We start from the raw sequence: 20735 nt of genomic DNA on the forward strand, positions 1-20735 counted from the left end.
AGAGAGGTCAGGAGCCTAGGGACATTCACTCCTGTCCATTATATATGTTTTATTTCCAGAATGTCTATTTGATTGTTTTCATGTCATCCAAATTATTTTTGATGGTCTTTTATTTCTGTATCATATACCAATGCCTTCCTTTATTTCTTTAAACATTTTAACATACTCATTTTATAATTTTTATTTAAAATTTCTGTATCTGAAGTCCTTGTGAGTCTGGTCTTGAGGTTTGAAGATTTTGCTAATTCTTATTTGTGCTGGCTCAGTTCCTTGCGTGTTTTGGATTTTTTTTTTTTTTTTTTACTTTTAAATGTTTTTAAGTTGACATATAATTGTACATATTCATGGGGTACATACTGATGTTTCAATATATATAATGTACAGTCATCAGATCAGGGCAATTAGCACATCCACCATCTCAAACATTTATCATTTCTTTGTGTTAGGAACATTCAATATCCTCCTTCATGTTACCTGAAAGTATGTATTATTGTTAACTATAGTCATCCCACAGTGGTGTAGAACACTAGAACTTATTCCTCCTACCCAGCTATAATTTTATATGCTTTTTTTTTTTTTTTTGAGATGGAGTTTCGCTTTTGTTGCCCAGGCTGGAGTGTAGTGGCGCAATCTCGGCTCATGGCAACCTCCGCCTCCCGGGTTCAAGCGATTCTCCTGCCTCAGCCTCCCAAGTAGCTGGAATTACAGGCATGCACCACCATGCCCAGTTAGTTTTTTGTATTTTTAGGAGAGACGGGGTTTCTCCATGTTGGTCAGTCTGGTCCTGAACTCCTGACCTCAGGTGATCCGCCCACCTCGGCCTCCCAAAGTGCTGGGATTATAGGCATAAGCCACCACACCTGGCCTTAATTTTAAATCCTTTAACAAATCTCTCCCTATCTTCCCATCTCCCATACCCCTGCTAATCTCTAGTATCCTTCGTTCTGCATTTTACTTCTATGAGATCAACTTTTTTTTTTTTTTTTTTTTTTTTGAGACAAAGTCTCACTCTTGTCCCCCTGGCTGGAGTACAATGGCGCAATCTTGGCTCACTGCAACCTCCGCCTCCTGGGTTCAAGCAATTCTCCTGCCTCAGCCTCTCGAGTAGCTGGGATTACAGGCACCCACCACCACACCCGGCTAATTTTCGTGTTTTTAGTAGAGACAGGGTTTCACCATGTTGGCCAGGCTGGTCTCGAACTCCTGACCTCAGGTGTTCTACCCACCTCGGCCTCCCAAAGTGCTGGGATTACAGGCGTGAGCCACCATGCCTGGCAAGATCAACTTTTTTTAGTTTCCACATGAGTGAGAACATGTGGTGTTTAACTTTCTGTTCCTGGCTTATTTCACTTAACATAGTGTCTTCCAGTTCCATTCATGTTACTGCAAATGACATGATGTCATCTTTTTTTTTTTTTTTTTTTTTTGCTTTCTTTTTTTTTTTTTTCTTTTTTATTGATCATTCTTGGGTGTTTCTCGCAGAGGGGGATTTGGCAGGGTCACAGGACAATAGTGGAGGGAAGGTCAGCAGATAAACAAGTGAACAAAGGTCTCTGGTTTTCCTAGGCAGAGGACCCTGCGGCCTTCCACAGTGTTTGTGTCCCTGGGTACTTGAGATTAGGGAGTGGTGATGACTCTTAACGAACATGCTGCCTTCAAGCATCTGTTTAACAAAGCACATCTTGCACCGCCCTTAATCCATTCAACCCTGAGTGGATACAGCACATGTTTCAGAGAGCGCAGGGTTGGGGGTAAGGTCACAGATCAACAGGATCCCAAGGCAGAAGAATTTTTCTTAGTACAGAACAAAATGAAAAGTCTCCCATGTCTACCTCTTTCTACACAGACACGGCAACCATCCGATTTCTCAATCTTTTCCCCACCTTTCCCCCCTTTCTATTCCACAAAACCGCCATTGTCTTCATGGCCCGTTCTCAATGAGCTGTTGAGTACACCTCCCAGATGGGGTGGTGGCCGGGCAGAGGAGCTCCTCACTTCCCAGTAGGGGCGGCCGGGCAGAAGCGCCCCTCACCTCCCGGATGGGGCGGCTGGCCGGGCGGGTGGCTGACCCCCCCCCACCTCCCTCCCGGATGGGGCGGCTGGCCGGGCGGGGGGCTGACCCCCCACCTCCCTCCCGGACAGGGCGGCTGGCCGGGCAGAGGGGCTCCTCACTTCCCAGTAGGGGCGGCCGGGCAGAGGCGCCCCTCACTTCCCCGACGGGGCGGCTGGCCGGGCGGGGGGCTGACCCCCCCACCTCCCTCCCGGACGGGGCGGCTGGCCGGGCAGAGGGGCTCCTCACTTCCCGGTAGGGGCGGCCGGGCAGAGGCGCCCCTCACCTCCCGGACAGGGCGGCTGGCCGGGCGGGGGGCTGACCCCCCCACCTCCCTCCCGGACGGGGCGGCTGGCCGGGCGGGGGGCTGACCCCCCCACCTCCCTCCCGGACGGGGCGGCTGGCCGGGCGGGGGGCTGACCCCCCCACCTCCCTCCCGGACAGAGCGGCTGGCCGGGCAGAGGGGCTCCTCACTTCCCAGTAGGGGCGGCCGGGCAGAGGCGCCCCCCACCTCCTGGACAGGGCAGCTGGCCGGGCGGGGGGCTGATCCCCCCACCTCCCTCCCGGACGGGGCGGCTGGCCAGGTGGGGGGCTGATCCCCCCACCTCCCTCCCGGACGGGGTGGCTGGCCGGGCGGGGGGCTGACCCCCCACCTCCCTCCCGGACGGGGCGGCTGGCCGGGCAGAGGGGCTCCTCACTTCCCAGTAGGGGCGGCCGGGCAGAGGCACCCCTCGCCTCCCGGACGGGGCGGCTGGCCGGGCGGGGGGCTGACCCCCCCACCTCCCTCCCGGACGAGGAGGGAGGACGCTCCTCACTTCTCAGACGGGGTGGCTGCCGGGCGGAGGGTCTCCTCACTTCTCAGACGGGGCGGTTGCCAGGCAGAGGGTCTCCTCACTTCTCAGACAGGGCGGCCGGGCAGAGACGCTCCTCACATCCCGGACGGGGCGGCAGGGCAGAGGTGCTCCCCACATCTCAGACGATGGGCGGCCGGGCAGAGACGCTCCTCACTTCCCAGATGTGATGGCGGCCGGGAAGAGGTGCTCCTCACTTCCTAGATGGGATGGCGGCCGGGCAGAGACGCTCCTCACTTTCCAGACTGGGCAGCCAGGCAGAGGGGCTCCTCACATCCCAGACGATGGGCGGTCAGGCGGAGACGCTCCTCACTTCCCAGACGGGGTGGCTGCCAGGCAGAGGCTGCAATCTCGGCACTTAGGGAGGCCAAGGCAGGCGGCTGGGAGGTGGTTGTAGCGAGCCGAGATCACGCCACTGCACTCCAGCCTGGGCGCCATTGAGCACTGAGTTAACGAGACTCCGTCTGCAATCCCGGCACCTCGGGAGGCCGAGGCTGGCGGATCACTGGAGGTTAGGAGCTGGAGACCAGCCCAGCCGACACATCGAAACCCCGTCTCCACCAAAAAAATACGAAAACCAGTCAGGCGTGGCGGCGCGCGCCTGCAATCGCAGGCACTCGGCAGGCTGAGGCAGGAGAATCGGGCAGGGAGGTTGCAGTGAGCTGAGATGGCAGCAGCACCGTCCAGCTTCGGCTCGGCATCAGAGGGAGACAGTGGAAAGAGGGGAGAGGGGAGAGGGGAGAGGGGAGAGGGGGGAGGGGAGAGGGGAGAGGGGAGAGGGAGCTCTATCTACCACACAGTCTTGGGTGCAAAGTCCGATGTCATCTTTTTTATGACTGAATAGTAGCCCATTGTGTATATATACACACCACATTTTCCATTTTTTTTCTTTTTGAGACAGGGTCTTGCTCCGTTGCTCAGGTTGGAGTGCAGCGGTGCTATCATGGCTCACTGCATGGCTCATTGCAGCCTCAATCTCCTGGGCTCAAGTGATCCTCCCACCTCAGCCTCCCAAGGAACTGGGACTACAGGCACACACTATTGTACTTAGCTAATGTTTTAAATTTTTCATAGAGATGGAATCTTGCTATGTTGCCCAGGCTGGTTTTGAACTCCTTGGCTCAAGCAATTCTCCTGCTTCAGCTTCCCAAAGTGCTGGGATTGCAAGTGTGAGTCACTGTGTCCAGCCTAAATTTTATTTACCCATTTATCTGTTGTTGGACACCTAGGATGATTTCATATCTTAGCTATTGAGAATAGTGCTGCAATAAACATGGGGATGCAGATGACTCTTTGGAAAAAAAAATAGCTGTGCTTTCTATTGGTGACAAACCCATAGATATTGCTAGTACTATTGTGGTGTACAGTTTACATTTGTTATTGAAAGAAATGCTAAATTTCAGTTAGTGTTTAGTAAAAGTATACATATTTTCCCCTGTCCAAGTTCATAGACTTCTTGAATTTTATCCATGGCTCTCTATGGGACAGTGGAATCCCAGGTAAAAAGGACTGAAGTGGAGGGAGAAAGTGGAGGAAGTCAAAGAACTGATAAACCAAATTGTATGGACATTGACATGTAAATATTAGAAATAGATATTACAGAATAGAGCCACGAACCTGGTCCCAAACTCTTCAAAATTAATAAGGGGCAGTAACCACAAAGTAATAAAATGATAGCCTCGAAGTAAGACAAAAGGTGACAAGCCAAGTGGCCATGAACATGAAAAGATCAGGGGGTTTTACATAAAGATGGAGGAGTAATTGTTAAGAAGTGGCAGTAGGGAGGCCGGACACAGTGGCTCACGCCTGTAATCCCAGCACTTTGGGAGGCTGAGGTGGGCAGATCACTTGAGGCCAGGAGTTCAACACTAGCCTGGCCAACATGGTGAAACCTTGTCTCTACTAAAAGTATATAAATTAGGCTGGGCATGGTGGCTCACGCCTGTAATCGCAGCACTTTGGGAGGCAGAGGCAGGTGGATCGCTTGAGGTCAGGAGTTCAAGACCAGCCTAGCCAACATGGTGAAACCCCATTTCTACTAAAAATACAAAAATTAGCTGGGTGTGGTGGCACACGCCTGTAATCCCAGCTACTTGGGATGCTAAGGCAGAGAATCGCTTGAACCTGGGAGGTGGAGGCTGCAGTGAGCCGAGAGCGTTCCACTGCACTCCAGCCTGGGCAACAGGGCAAGACTCCATATCAAAAAAATAAAATAAAATAAAAAATAAATAAATAAAAATACATACATTGGCTGGGTGTGGTGACATGCACCTGTAATCCCAGCTACTAGGGAGGCTGAGGCATAAGAATCGCTTGAACCTGGGAGCCGGACGTTGCAGTGAGCCGAGATTGTGCCACTGCCCTCCAGCCTGGGTGACAGAGTGAGACTCTGTCTCAAAAAAAAAAAAAAAAAAAAGTGGCAGTACGGAGCAAGGAAGATACTAACCTTAACTTCATACCTGAGGGAGGAAGCAAGCTGCAGCAAGAGAAAGCAGTACCCTAAGGAAGGAAGAATCAGATTTTAATTAGGGCAAGGAGGTGGAAGAAATGCATGCACCCAAAAAAATGGTGGAGGATATAGGGGTAGTTTCTTATCCCTGTAGACTGTGCAATGGAAGGATTGAGAGAGAGAGGGCCATGTTGGGGGGTAGTGTAGACTAGAATGGCTGCAAATGGATATGAGACGATAGATTACCAGAGAGGTGTAATTTTTTAATGGTAATATAAACCCACTAGCTAGAGATTATTCTACTGTCCAGAGATAACCAGTGTACCATTAAACATTTGGACTATTTATTGCTATAAACTTTGTCATCAGGATAAAATTAAAGGCAACCTAAATTTCTACAATTGATTAAATAACCGTTTAATATCTACAAAAATAAAATGCAGCCAGGCGCAGTGGCTCACACCTGTAATTGTAGCACTTTGGGAGGCCAAGGCAGGTGGATCACTTGAGGTCAGGAGTTCGAGACCAGTCTGGCCAACATGGTGAAACCCCATTTCTACTAAAAAATACAAAAATTAGCTGGGCGTGGTAGTGTGCACTGCAGCCTGGGCAACCAAGTGAGACTCTGTCTCAAAAAAAAAAAAATTAAAAAATAATCCAGGCACGGTGGCTCATGCCTGTAATCCCAGCACTTTGGGAGGCCGAGGTGGGCAGATCTCAAGGTCAAAAGATTGAGACTATCCTGGCCAACATAGTGAAACCCTGTCTCTACCAAAAATACAAAAATTAGCTGGGCATAGTGGCGCGTGCCTGTAGTCCCAGCTACTCGGGAGGCTGAGACAGGAGAATTGCTTGAACCCGGGAGGTGCAGGTTGCAGTGAGCCGAGATCGCGCCACTGCACTCCAGCCTGGCAACAGAGTGAGACTCTGTCTCAAAAAAAAAAATAAATAAATAAATAAAAATGCTCTCAATATTGCCAATGAAAAGAATGAGTAGGAGAATTTTTAATAATGTTGAAAATTGTCATGATAGAAATTAAATGAGCTGGGTGTGGTGGCCCTCACCTGTAGTCCAATTTATTGGGGAGGCTGAAGCCAAGAATTGCTTGAACACTGGAGTTCGAGGCCAGCCTGGGTTACATAGCAAGATCCTGTGTCTAAAATAAATAAATATTTTTTTAAAAAGAATATTAAATGAAAGGAATCAGGATGACAAACTGTATATAATTCAAATTTTATTAAAATTTATATCTGCATAGAATAATACATCAAAAATTGTATAACAGTTTCCTCTGAGTGGTGGGATTATAGGTTATTTTAATCTTCATATCTTCCTTATTTTTACATTTCATATCTTTTATATATCTTTTTATAATTTTTGTAGGTTAAAAAATAGAGCCTTTAGGAAATTAGATACAGTCAAACACCTCAAAACCTCATGTCTAAAAATTGAAAATGTATACTTTACTTACTCTAGAGCTATGTGTTCTCCAGAATAATTTTTTATTGAAGTTAAAATTTGATAAATAATTTAAATACCAAGAAAATGGTTAACAGAAAACTGTGTAGGACACAGTTTCTCTTATTTGGATTTCACTGGATCTCTCAAGCTTAATAGGTTGTATTTATTCTTTATTTTTGAGACAGGGTCTTGCTCTGTTGCCCAGGCTAGGATGCAGTGGCACAAACACAGCTCACTGCAGCATTGACTTCCTGGACTTCTCACGCCTCAGCCTCCCAAGTAGCTGGGACCACAGACTTGTGTTACCATGCTTGGCTAATTTTTAAAATTTTCATAGAGACGGGTCTCACATTGTGTTGCCCAGGCTGGCCTTGAATTCCTATGCTCAAGTGATCCTCCCACCTTGGCCTCCCCAAGTGCTGGCATTATAGACATGAGCCACCATGCCTGGCTAGTTGTATTTATTCTATATTAAATAGAATGGTCAAATAAATTTAAGTTTCTATTATATGAATCATCCATTAACCATAAATCTACAAAGAACATTAACATAGTTTTTGAGTATATTGTACTTCCTGAAATATGACTGTTTAGTAAGATAGGCAATAATACAATGGACAAGACTGATATCACTAGTTGATAGAAGTGTTTAATGTGTACAGTTGACCCTCTATCTTTTTTTTTTTGACGGAGTTTTGCTCTTGTTGCCCAGGTTGGAGAGCAGTGGTGTGATCTGGGCTTACTGCAACCTTTGCCTCTCGGATTCAAGCGATTCTTCTGCCTCAGCCTCTGGAGTAGCTTGGATTACAAGCGTGCACCACCATGCCCAGCAAATTGTTTTGTATTATTAGTAGAGATGGGGTTTTACCATGTTGGCCAGGCTTGTCTCAAGCTTCTGACCTCAGGTGATCCACCCGCCTTGGCCTCCCAAAGTGCTGGGATTACAGGCGTGAGCCACTGCACCGGGCCAACCCTCTATATCTGTGGGTTTCATGTCCATGGATTCAACTAACTGCAAAACAAAAATATTAGGAAAAGAACAATTAAAAATAACAGTACAACAATAAGAAATGACAAATAAAAATACAGCAACTATTTACAACATAGCATTTACATTGTATGTATTAGTTTTTTTTGTTTTTGTTTTTTTTTGAGACCAGAGACCAGGTCTTGCTCTATCACCCAGCAGCTGCAGTGGAGTGGTGTGATCTTGGATCACTGCAACCTCTGCCTCCAGGGCTCAAACGATTCTCCCACATCAGCCTCCTGAGTAGCTGGGATTACAGGTGCATGCCACCATGCCTGGCTAATTTTTTATTTTTATTTTATTTGAGACAGAGTCTCGCCCTGTCACGCAGGCTATAGTGCAATGGTGCAGTCTCAGCTCACTGCAACCTCTGACTCCCGGGTTCAAACAATTCTCCTGCCTCAGCCTCCCGAGTAGCTGGGATTACAGGTGCCCGCCACCATGCCCAGCTATTCGTTGTATTTTTAGTAGAGACAGGGTTTTACCACGTCAGCGAGGCTGGTCTCACACTCCTGACATCGTTGGCCTCCCAAAGTGCTGGGATTACAGGCATGAGCCACTGCACCGGCCTTATTTTTATATTTGTAGAGATGGGGTTTCACCATGTCGCCCAAGCTAGTCTTGAACTTCCGGACTCAAGCAATTTGTCTGCCTTGGCCTCCCAAAGTAGTGGGATTACAGGCGTGAGCCACCGCGTCTGGCCACATTGTATTAGGTATTATAAGTAATCTAGAGATGAAAATTACTTAAATTACAATCATGCACAGTATAATTACCTTTTCTGGCCAAAGATGGACTTCATACATGATAGTGGTTCCATAAGATTACAATGCACTATTTTTACTGTATCTTTTTTACGTTTAGATACATATATAGTTACTATTGTTTTACACTTGTCATAGTATTCAGTACAATAACATACTGTACAGGCTTGTACATATATATATACACACATATATATACACATATATCTCAAACCATCCTTTGCTGGCATTAAACTCTCCAGCTGTAAGTTCTTCACCTTGTCAAGTGCAGTGGGAGCACTCCAGCACTTTGGGAGGCTGAGGTGAGAGGATCACTTGAGTCCAGGAATTTGAGACCAACCTGGGTAATAGAGAGAGACCCTGTCTCCACAAAAAAAGGAAAAAAAAAAAAAAAGCCAGTTGTGTGTGGTGGCATGCACCTGCTAGTTGCAGCTACTTGGGAGGCTCCTGGGCTCAAGTCATCTGTGTGTCTTGGCCTCCCAAAGTGCTGGAATTATAAGTGTGAGCCACCACTCCCTGCCATGCTGGTTTTATTGTTGTTTTTGTTTGTTTGTATTTTGTTTTTTTTGAGATGGAGTCTTCACTCTGTGGCCCAGGCTGGAGTGCAGTGGTGCAATCTTCGCTCACTGCAACCTCCGCCTCCTGGGTTCGAGCGATTCTCCTGCCTCAGCCTCCTGAGTAGCTGGGATTATAGAAGCCTGCCACCATGCCTGGCTAATTTTTGTATTTTTAGTAGAGATGGGGTTTCACCATGTTGGTCAGGCTGGTCTCAAACTCCTGACTTTGCAGGTCACATATTTTTTTAACTGAAGGTATCTGATAGACTTAACTTATTCAAACGTAGTGGCTCACAATGTTGTGTTTACTGATATGCATAGAAACACCCAATTTTATTAACAGTTATAGCTAATGCATAATGACAAGCACTATATTAAACATTTTATATGCATCATTTCTTTTCTTGTTCTTCCTTTTTTTTTTTTTTATATGTAGTCTCCATCTGTCACCCAGATTGAAGTGCAATGGCGCGATCTAGGCTCACTGCAACCTCCACCTCCTGGGTTCAAGTGTTTCTCCTGCCTCAGCCTCCCAAGTAGCTGGGATTACTGGCACCTGCCACCATGCCTGGCTATTTTTTGTATTTTTAGATTTTTAGTAGAGATGGGGTTTCACCATGTTGGCCAGGCTGGACTTGAACTCCTGATATTTGGTGATCTGCCCACCTCGGCCTCCCAGAGTGCTGGAATTACAGGCATGAGCCACCTCATCTGGCCTGCATTATTTCATTTAATGCATGTAAAGTGTCTCTAAAGCATATGCTCTGACTGGAATACCCTGAATTTAATCACAAAGAGAACATATGAGAGCACTGTGGAATCATGAAGACATTATATATCTATATGGACAGGTGGGCTACGTTTCTGGCAGCAGGAAACGGCCCTGTTCTGTTACAGCACTAGCCAGAACACAATAAAACCAAATTATGAAGAAACACAGTATCTTTTGTTAGAAATTAAATCAACTTAAAAAATTCAGATTAAAAAAATTTTATTCTATAAATTTCAAACATGTACAAAAATAGAGAAAGAGTATAATAAACTCCCAAGAGCCCATCATCCAACATTAACAATTATCAACTTCAGGCTAATCTTGTTTCATCTCTACCCTTCAACCACTTCCTTTGTTTTCTGTATTATTTTGCAACAAATCTCAGACATCAAATCATTTCATCCATAAATAACTCAGTATATTTGTCTAAAAGATATAGCCTCTTTAACAACAAAAAGAGCCACAATGCCATTATCACATCTAACAAAGTCCCAATTATTTTTTAATACATGAAATAGCCTGTGTTTAAACATGTATCTCATAAATTCATTTTTTTAACAATATTGAATGAGAATCCAACTGGGATGCAAACATTGAGAATGTTGATATATCTTTTCAGTTTCTTGATTTGTAGGTTACCCATTCATCTCTTGTTTGGTTGGTTTCTTTCCTTGCAATTTATTTGTTATAGAAATCATTTGTAGAGTTTTCCATAGTCTGAATTTTGCTGATTGTATCTTTGTAATGTAGTTTAACATATGTCTTTGTAATCTATAAATTAGTAATTATATCCAGAGGCTTTATCAAATTCATATTCATTTTTGTTGTTTTCAGACAAGAGTCTGAAATAGGCAGAGGCAAATTCTTTCTTCAGGGACATATAATATCTTATCACCTCTTTTTTGGATGTTAGCAGTCATTGATATTTATTGCCTATACATTAATTCATTAGAATGTTGCAAAATGATGATCTTCTAATTATGCCAATCTTTTTTCATTGTTAACTGGAATATATCAATAAAGACAAACTTTTTATCACCTTTTATTTGGTTATGTCAGTACAGTTGGTATTGGAAAGTCCCTTTATTTGCAGTTCTGAAACTGATGATTAGCATCCTTTAACACTTATATTAAATTCCGTTTTTAAAAGTATCATTCTCAATTCATAGATTTGAAGACATGTCTTTTTCTCTATTTTTTCTCTATTACATCTCAATAATAGTCAAATTTTCTATCTTTGGAAAGTGAGAGACTCTCCAAGTTTACTCCTGAGTTCCTTTTTTTTTTTTGAGATGGATCTCCCTCTGTCACCCAGGCTGGAGTGCCGCGGCGAGATCTCAAGTCACTGCAACCTCTGCTTCCCGGGTTCAAGCAATTCTCCTGCCTCAGCCTCCTGAGTAGGTGGGATTACAGGCACCCGTCGCCATGCCCAGCTAATTTTTGTATTTTTAGTAGAGATGGGGTTTCACCACGTTGGCCAGGCTGGTCTCAAACTCCTGACCTGAAGTGATCTGCCTGTTTTGTAATCCTTGCTGGGATTACAGGCGTGAGCCACCGTGCTTGGCCTCCTGAGTTCTTCTAACACAACTCCAGCAGTCTTGCTACCTGTTATAGCAACGTACAACAAGCTCATCTTGTACATTTCCTGTCTCAGATCTGTTTCCTTTTAGTGGTAAGTGGTATTTAGAGGCCACAATCTGGGCCCTAGGGGTAGGGTTCATAGATTTTGATGTGTATGAATCATACTTGGAGTTTCTGTGTTTTCTTTCACAGTGGTTCCCATTTGACTAAGAATGAAATCCTTTCAATGACCCATTAAGCCCTACATAAGCTGCAGGCCTTGCTTCCTTTCTCACTATGCATGCTCCTTCCTATGGGCCACTGCTATGGAAATGCCCTTTTCCCAGATATATGCACAGATCAATCTCTCACCCTCTGTTAGGTGAGAGATTGAGCTATGCACATACCTAAATCTCTGCTTAATTAATCTCAACTTTTCATTGAAGCCTATTCTGTCAACCCCATTTACTTCAATTGCCTCTCAGATGAGAGAATCCCCATTTGAAACTGCAACACTAATTACTCCCCAAACCCACTCCCAATGTCTCATATTCTATTTTTTCTGTGTCATTTCTCATTTTTTAACATAGTTTATAATTTATTATATAATGTCCTTCTCCTCTTCCTACAATGTAAGCTCCACAAGGGCAGAGGTTTTTGTTTGGTTCACTACTGTATCTTTAGTGCCTAGGATAGTACCTATACATGGTAGGCATTCAGGATATTTGCTCAATGAACAAATGAATGCAAACCTTGGTATATTTCTGAATCATCACACACTTAGTCTATCAGTATGGTTCAATCTCCTGAGGAACAGATTGAATTGAAAGCAAGCAATATCCTTCAAGAAAGTGAGCTACATCAATATGTGGGGACAAGTCCATGAATTTCAAAACTATCCTGACATTTCTGGGCATGAGGCCAAACTCAGAACAATGTTTGTGTCCCTCCCTCCCTCCTTCCCTCTCTTCCTTCCTTTCTCTTTCTTTTTCTCTCCCTTCCTCCCTTTCTCTCTCTCTCTCTTTTCTCTCTTTCTTTCTCTTGAGATGGGGTCTTGCTGTGCCTAGGCTGGTCTTCAACTCCTGGGCTCAAGCGATTCTCCTGCCTCAGCCTCCGGAGTAGCTGGGATTACAGGTGCGTGCCACCAAGCCAGACTAATTTTTGTATTTTTAGTAGAGATGGGGTTTCACCATGTTGGCCAAGCTGGTCTTGAACTCCTGACCTCAAGTGATCTGCCCGCCTTGGCCTCCCAAAGTGCTGGGATTACAGGCGTGTGCCACCACGCCCGGCTGCTTTTTTCTTTTTTTTTAAGGGCTAGTCAGTGTACATTCACTTTCGAAAAAGAAATGTAACATAAACTCAGAATCTCCATCAGCAATGAAATTCAAGTCAGAATTACAATGTATCTCAAGGAGTACACCTTACTATTGCTCCAGAGTAGTTTACTGTGTTTAATGCTAATGTTCTCATTGAAGCAATTAAACTAATCAACTATTAGCAACAATTCCCAAACTGTACTTTTGTTATTTATTTTGTTTTTTGAGGCGGAGTCTTGCTCTGTCACCCAGGCTGGAGTCCAGTGGCACAATCTTGGCTCACTGCAACATCTGCCTCCTGGGTTCAAGCAATTCTCCTGCTTCAGCCTCCCAAGTAGCTGGGATTACAGGTGCGTGCCACCACACCTGGCTAATTTTTGTGTTTTTAGTAGAGACGGGGTTTCACCATGTTGGCCAAGTTGGTCTTGAACTCCTGACCTCAAGTGATCTGCCCACCTTGGCCTCCCAAAGTGCTGGGATTACAGGTGTGAACCACCGTGCCCGGCCTTAATCAACTACTTTTATACAAAAGTACAGGTTAGGGCCGGGTGCGGTGGCTCACGCCTGTAATCCCAACACTTTGGGAGCCTGAGGTGGGCAGATCACGAGGTCAAGAGATCAAGACCATCCTGGCCAACATGGTGAAACCCTGTCTCTACTAAAAATACAAAAATTAGTTGGGCGTAGTGGCATGCGCCTGTAGTCCCAGCTACTCAGGAGGCTGAGGCAGGAGAATCACTTGAACCCGGGAGGCAGAGGTTGCAGTGAGCTGAGATGGCACCACTGCACTCCAGCCTGGCGACAGAGCACGACTCTGTCTCAAAAAAAAAAAAAAAAAAAGTGGTTGATTAAAATTATTTGGTATAGGTGTGGCCACTCACATCAATAATCCCAGCTACTCAGGAGTCTGAGGCAGGAAGACCACTTGAGGTCTGGAGTTCAAGACCAGCTTAGGCTACACAGTGAGCTCTCATTTCACTGCTTAAAAAAAAAAAAGTATCTTGGTGAGGAGACTCACATTTGTAATCTCAGCACATTTGGAGGCCAAGCTGGAAGGATCACTTGAGGTCAGGAGTTTAAGAGCAGCCTGGGAAACATAGTGACACCCCGCCCCTATAAAAAGTAATACAAATCAGCTGAGCTTGGTGGCACATGCTAGAGGATCTCCTGGTTATTTGGGAGGCTGAGTGGGAGGATCCCTTGAGCCCAAGAGTTCAAGGTGGCAGTGAGCTATGATTAGGCCACTGCATTCTAGCCTGGGTGACAGAGTGAGAACCTGTCTCTAAAATAATTAATGATGATAATAATAATGATGTTATTTGGCCTATATTTTTGTTACTGCTCATATCCATATTTTTAATGTACTCAATGTGTTTTTATTGATGGTATGGCCTTCAGTTATGAAAAATATGGATATAAGCATAATAAAGACACAGTGCAAATAACTTTAAATAACTTTTTCTTTTTTTTTTTTGAGAAAGGGTCTCACTCTTGCCCAGCTAGAGTGCAGTGGCACAATCATAGCTCACTGCAGTCTTGAACTCCTGGGCTCAAGCAATCCTCCCATCTCAGCCACCACGTAGCCAGATCCTCCAGGTAGCCCAGCTAATTTTTTAACACTTTGTAGAGATGGGCTTGCTGTGTTGCCCACTGGTCTCAAATTCCTGGCTTCAAGCGATCTTCCCACTTTGGCCTCCCAAAGTACTGGGAGTTTACAGGTATGAGCTACTGCACCTGGCCTAATCAACTACTTTGTACAAAGGACAATTTGGGGTTTGTTGCTAATAGTTGGTCACTTTAACTGCATCAATAGGAACATAGGCATAAAACACATTAAACTTCTCTAGGGCAATAGCAAGGTGTGTTCTTTGGGGTATATCTCAATTCTGACTTTTGAATGTCATCACCGGTAATGATTCTGGGCTTACATTATACTTCTTTTTGGGGTATTCAAAGTATGAATTTTGGGGGTATAAAGTCAGGCCACAACAGCTTCCAACTTTTCTCATTTCTCTTTTGGAGAATTTAAATCACACCACCAGTTCCACCCTAAAAAACATGTTAAACTCCATTCCATTAGATATTTTATGGATGCCATTACATTGTCCTAGGCACCAAGTTTAAACAGAGATTAAAGGGAAGTCTCTGCTTTAGAAGAACTGACACTCTAGGTCCAGAAGGGAGAAACCAATAATCACAACATGTTACACGGCTCATTCCACAGTATAATTGGAGAGGGGCTTATTCTACCGTTTTCAACAGCACATTTCTATAGCACATCTGATCCTCTGTCATTACCTGTGACAATTTTCCAGCCCTCTCCTGTTTTTTTTTTTTTTCCTTCCCCGATCAGCTTGGGATTACAAGGTCAATACAGTAACTTTAGCACTTTTACTTGCATCCTCAGTACTCTTGGCCCATTATTCCTCTGCTCCTCCTGGTCAGTTTATCCCTGATTTTGGATTAATCCAGTCTATCTGCTTTCTGCTCCCAAGGAGATAAGCACCACACAATACTGAAGAAATATGCTGATTAACTTTGTTAAAATTGGTGGTTTTCAGCCTCAGCTGATACTTTATCAATGCTAGGCAAATTTATAACTTGTCCATGGTCAGCTCCATTTTCTCCAAATCTGCAGTGTCTGATGAAAAAGCCTTATCATACTTCCTAAATTCCTCATCTTATTCTCTCCTGAAGATCACTTTGTCTGTTACTTTGCAAAGTCATGATCAGACACTATCTTCAGTTTTCATGTTGACCAATGGTCTATATTAAATCCAAGGCAATTTCCAGCAAGTTTTGCTTGGTTCTTATCCTTTTTTCTTGGCTTATTTCATTCCAGGCATCCTTGGTTTTCTACTTAGTTTCTGTTCCTAACAAATATGGCCCTTGAACTTGGCAGCAGATTCCTGCGTCCTGATTTTTGTCCCTTGGCACAAATTATTCTCTAGGATTTGAATAAACCTGGAATGTCCTAATCCTGAAAGGCCACAGGGTTCAACTCTTGGACTTCTTTTTTCTCTATTGGTGACCTCATCTAATCTTATGGCTTTAAATATGCCTTCCATATGTTAACTCCCAATTTTATTTATTTAGTCAGACCTCTCCTCTGAACTGTGGACCTCTATAACTGCCTACTCAAAAATCCCAATTTGAATAACATGTGCTATTTAAACTTAACATGTTCAAAATCAAGCCAACAATAGAATATTTTTGGGAGTGATGGATATAGTCATTATCTTGATTGTGTTGATGGTTTCATGAGTATATTCCTATGAAAAAACCCATCAAATTGTATACTTTTTAAATGTACACATTTTTGTACATCAGTTATATTCACTACAGGAGGCAAGGACAAAAGTTTCCTGATCTCAGTGAAGTAATGCATATTTGTAAATTATTGCCTTCAAATGATACATTTTTTGCATATTCTGAAGTGCCTTTTCCATTGCTCTTTTGAAGCGAACTATAATAAATGAAGTAACAAGAAAGATAAAGTTCTCAAATAGGTTGGACTGGACTGTACTTGATTTGGGATTCTGATTAAACCCTCATTAACTCTGACAAACTCAGCTATATGGCATGCTGAGACCTCAGCAGTGGAATAGTAGTACCGGGAGGAGACCAGGACTCATGAGAGTAAGACAAGGAGTCTGGTTCTCATACTGAAAATGTATCCTCTTCTGCCCCAAGATGCTCTCTACAAGATGTTACTCTACAGGATGGAGTAAGATCAGAGGCAGTGGCAATATTCAGACAGTTAAGTCATGTATACTAATATATACTTATAACTAAGTACTATAAGTATTGTTTGGATCCAGAACCAAGCTTTTGAAAAGGCAGGAAGGAGGGTCCCACTCCTATTAAAGGACTGGCAAAAGATAAGCAGGTTATTCTAGTAGGCTGATTCAAACAAAGGCTCTAATCCCAACTGGGGAACTGTTACAAAAACCATGAAAACAGCTGAAAGCTCTTTCATATACACAGGGCAGTGAGGATTGATGTTAGTTCACAGGACACTTGACTGGGGAGGCAAGCACAGTGGATATTGGGTTTCTGGCAACAGAACTAATTTTAGAAAGCACCAAATGGTAGGTTTGAGCTTACTGTATTTTAAGATTACCTGGAAGCCTGGTGTAAGGAAGAGGAAAAATTCCTGTTGGCTGAAGTCACTAAAGTCAGACACGTAAATTATCTTTCAACTTCTGAAACCAATCAGAATCAAGCATATCCCAGTCTATTATAGTCAAGCTCCTTAAGGATTTTTTTTTTTTTAGCCTGGTCTGTTGCCCAGGATAGAAGACAGAGATGCAATCATGGCTGATTGTAGCTTCAACCTCCTAGGTTCAAGTGATCCTCCTATCTCAGCCTCCCGAGTAGCTGGAACAAGCACATGTTACCACACCCAGTTTTACTTATTTATAGAGATGACAACTTGCTGTTTCCAGGCTGGTCTCTTCCTGGGCTCAAGCAGAGTGCTGGGATTACAGGCATGAGTCACTGCACCTGGTCCCAAGCAGCAGCTATGCTCTGGAGGGTAAACTTAGGCAACTGATCTTAACCAATATCGCCTGAGATTTTAGGAGGCTATGACAGACTAACAGCCTCCTGTGTGATTAGAAATTGCCATCAAGGAGTCAGTAATTGAAACTGAACTTTCAAGTTCAATTCCATTCAAGTTAAACCTTTTTGGATCTGACTCTCATTACAGAAATAGTCTTACATTTGTAACCTCCTTGCTCAAGAATCTTAAGGGTATTTATAACATCACAGTTTTCTGTCCTACACCTATCCACCCTGTTGGTACCCAAATCCTCAATATTTGTCTCAGACTCTGAACCATACTGTCTTTGCTCAGTTATTTCTTAGGCCTGTTGTCCCAACATCTGTGCTGGTTTAGACTCAAATCCACTTGTTCTATTTTCAAGAATCCTTCATAGCTTGACTTTTCCTTGGCATCTTGTGCCACTATTGACAAAACGGTGTTTTATTTCAGGAGTCTTGGCAGAGCCTAGCACAAGCCAGCGCATATAAATGTGGAGTACTAATTTCAATAGATAATGTGACATATTAAAAAACCTATTGGGAGGCAAGGGAGGTAGAAGGAGCTACAGGAAAAGCGGTCAGAGGGCTCCAAAGCAAAGAGTCTATTTCACAACTTTGTCTTGTTTGCCAGCTTTAACAAAAGGGTAATGGCACTCTTCCTTGAAAACTGGAATCTCAATAGTCTTTTACCACATACTGTATAACAGTGCCTGGCCCTATTCTAGGCACTCTTGAACTAATGAAACAGATCTTAAAATTTCATGCAGAAGTTGTGGGAGGAGGAGAAAGACAATGATTAACAGAGTTTTAAGTACAGCAGGTAAGGGCATCAGAGATCAAGGGTATAAATATAAACGCAAGCAATGCTTTCAACTGCCATCTTACACACACTACCTTCATAGTGAAGGTACATTTTCTATCTCCAAATGTTACATGCCTAAGGCTTCTCTCTCATTTTATTTGGTAGTATCAGATAGTATTATGTAACCCATCCTGCCAAATGACCTCTTCCTAGATTTTAGCAAGCCTGAATGTCTTTACCAGATTGTTTTATCAGTAACCTTCCCTCATGACCATACTTAATAAACTGCTATTATTCTATTGTGCTCCTTATTTTCTGTATCTCATTCCCCCATTTCTCAACTTAAGCATCCAGGCTTTCAAAATTATAGTTACATCAAAACTAAATATTCCATGATTTGCTTAGTAACAATTACTTCTAATTCCTGTCTCTCCACTCTTACACTGATCCAAAAACCCTTACATTGTACCCTGCACAAACCCGAAACATTCACTCACAGTAATTTGATTACAAGGCTGGTTAGTGATTTTCCATTTAATGCTCCCCATGTTATTTCAGGACCTATTTAAAAGTAATAACAAAAAGGAACATAATCCAAAATTACATGTTTTATTTTCATGTTTGTAAAACGAAGAGCTTTTTTCTGGATGGTTTTCTTATCAGCTTTTCACACAACAGTCAAGTAAACCTCGTGGCACTAGCCCTAGAAAAGGAAAAACACGAGATTCTTACAAGACTACAAACATTACAACATATGTAAAAGCATTAAAAGTATTAAAAAAAAAAAAGTATTGTCCTTATAACGGTCCATCTCAGAAGCCAGATCCGTAAAAGTTTTTTTTTCAACAGAAGTTCAGGTTCGGGATAAGATCATCACAGATAAGACCAAGGACACAATATTCACTGATCTCTAAGCAAACAGAAAAACTCCACTTACAGAAATCGTTGCAACTTTGGAACTTCCAAGACAATCTGGCCTCTATCAATGGGCAGACAGCGACCCTCACTGTTGGCAGAAAAAAAAAACCCCAGGATTTTATAACACAACTGTTATAAAATCACGGCAACAAAATTTACTCCACCTCTGAATTACTGGTCTTAATCTCAGAAGCCGAATCCGTACTTATTTTTCTTCAGGTTATCAGCTTCGGGATAGGTTTCATCATTGATTAGACCAATCAGACCTTGTATATGTACACATAATACATTAAACTGCACTTCTGTGACACTGACCACAAACCAAGGTAATGCTAAAAGGCAAGTATTATAGTACAAATACTACAGAAGTTTTAAGCCATACAACCTACTTCAAAATGAAGCTGCTAGTCAGTCACGTTCGACATTCATTATCTTCACTGGCTACTCGTCCACACTCAGAACGCTGTTCACTGACAAAAAAAATTTGATTTAGTCTAGGTGTGGATTAAATGGTATGCTCAATCATAAAGTACTAAAACAACACATACCTGTTAAGAGTGTCAGGTTTTAACCAAGCGATTTTCCATTAAATATTCTCCCAGATGTTCTGGAAGTTTTTTCGTGTATCTAACAAAAAAAAGTAAATTTCAAACGATGCAACAGTTCCTATTCCTGTAAATCAACAGGTTTACTCCTTTAGTTTGGAAACTAAGCTTAACTAAGCTCTTACCTTTGCATCTTCAGAGCTGCTCCACTGTGCCACTGAAGACAGCGCCATTGTTCCTGCGGGAAATCGGTATTTAAGCATTCTCGCAGAAATGTCACACTCCAAGGCGTTTTTCCACACAAAACCCTTCCCCTTCATTAATCCGAATTGCACACAACGCCGCCTTCGAACAGCTCAGTTTCAATACAGGGTCGAGGCTTCCCATTTTAAAACAACGCCGACGGAAGGCCTTCGCCATTTTAGTAAAGGCCCTTTGCTCTTAAAACTAACCCTCCGCCCCAATTAAGGTGGTTTTTCCGCCGCCCCTCAGGCACATGCCGGAGGCCACCAAGTTCGGTGCCCGTGGCCGATCAGCGGTTCCTCACGCCAAAACTCGGAGCCTGTGGCCGTCACGACTCAACCTCAGTACATGTGGCGGTCCGGCCGCACGTTTCCCACGTGCAAGCTTTCAACTCTCAGCACTCTAAACTCTTCACTAAGATGGCTTCACATGAGGATTAAAGCTCTTAACTCGGCCTGCGCCACCATCTTTTGCTCGGATACTGGCCCGCAATACCCACTCACCTACCACCCGACCAAACGCTCGCGAAGGCCGACGTAAAAGACCGAAGTGCGCAGCCAGTAGCTCCTTATATAGCCTCCCGGAGTCAGAACGAGGCCGTCCCGCCCTCTCGCACCTATTGGACATGGAAGTAGACAGGGGTGTGGTCGCGAATTAGCGGGAGCGCGCGCGGTGGCTCTTCTGAGGCCCGTTCCGCGTTGTGGAGCGCGCCGCAGGCCGGCCGCGCGCCCGGCCATTTCCCGGCGCGCGCCCGCAGGCGCACTGCGAAGCGTCGCTTACGAGTCTGGCGGCCGACTTGGCCCTACGTGGCGCGGGTGTGGCGCCAGAATTCAAACAGCTGCAGTTGGAAACGACGCTTTCGCCTGCCACGAGC

The 20735-nt window shown here is 44.0% G+C and overlaps 1 long non-coding RNA gene and 2 other non-coding genes across 9 annotated transcripts; all 3 read right to left on the minus strand.

Annotated features, from left to right (window-relative positions):
- Nucleotides 1-47: 47 nt before the first annotated feature.
- On the minus strand, nt 48-20508 carry LOC100985932 (uncharacterized). Of its 7 annotated transcripts, none has more exons than XR_010112471.1 (9): nt 20365-20508; nt 19804-19856; nt 19622-19700; nt 19463-19543; nt 19093-19161; nt 18760-18858; nt 6416-7824; nt 5348-5400; nt 48-3526 (listed from the first exon to the last, which is right to left on the minus strand). It is a non-coding gene; the product is annotated as an uncharacterized LOC100985932 (long non-coding RNA). The 7 variants fall into 7 exon arrangements; XR_010112472.1 differs by having other exon boundaries at nt 7681-7824; nt 20365-20478; XR_010112469.1 differs by having other exon boundaries at nt 48-5400.
- Nucleotides 18965-19037, minus strand: LOC112440247 (small nucleolar RNA SNORD50). The gene has a single exon (XR_003028422.1). It is a non-coding gene; the product is annotated as a small nucleolar RNA SNORD50 (small nucleolar RNA).
- LOC112440248 (small nucleolar RNA SNORD50) lies at nt 19257-19326 on the minus strand. Its single transcript, XR_003028423.1, has one exon. It is a non-coding gene; the product is annotated as a small nucleolar RNA SNORD50 (small nucleolar RNA).
- Nucleotides 20509-20735: the final 227 nt, after the last annotated feature.

This window comes from Pan paniscus, chromosome 5 (assembly GCF_029289425.2).
Source record: "Pan paniscus chromosome 5, NHGRI_mPanPan1-v2.0_pri, whole genome shotgun sequence".
In the NCBI taxonomy this organism is placed as follows: Eukaryota; Metazoa; Chordata; class Mammalia; order Primates; family Hominidae; genus Pan; species Pan paniscus.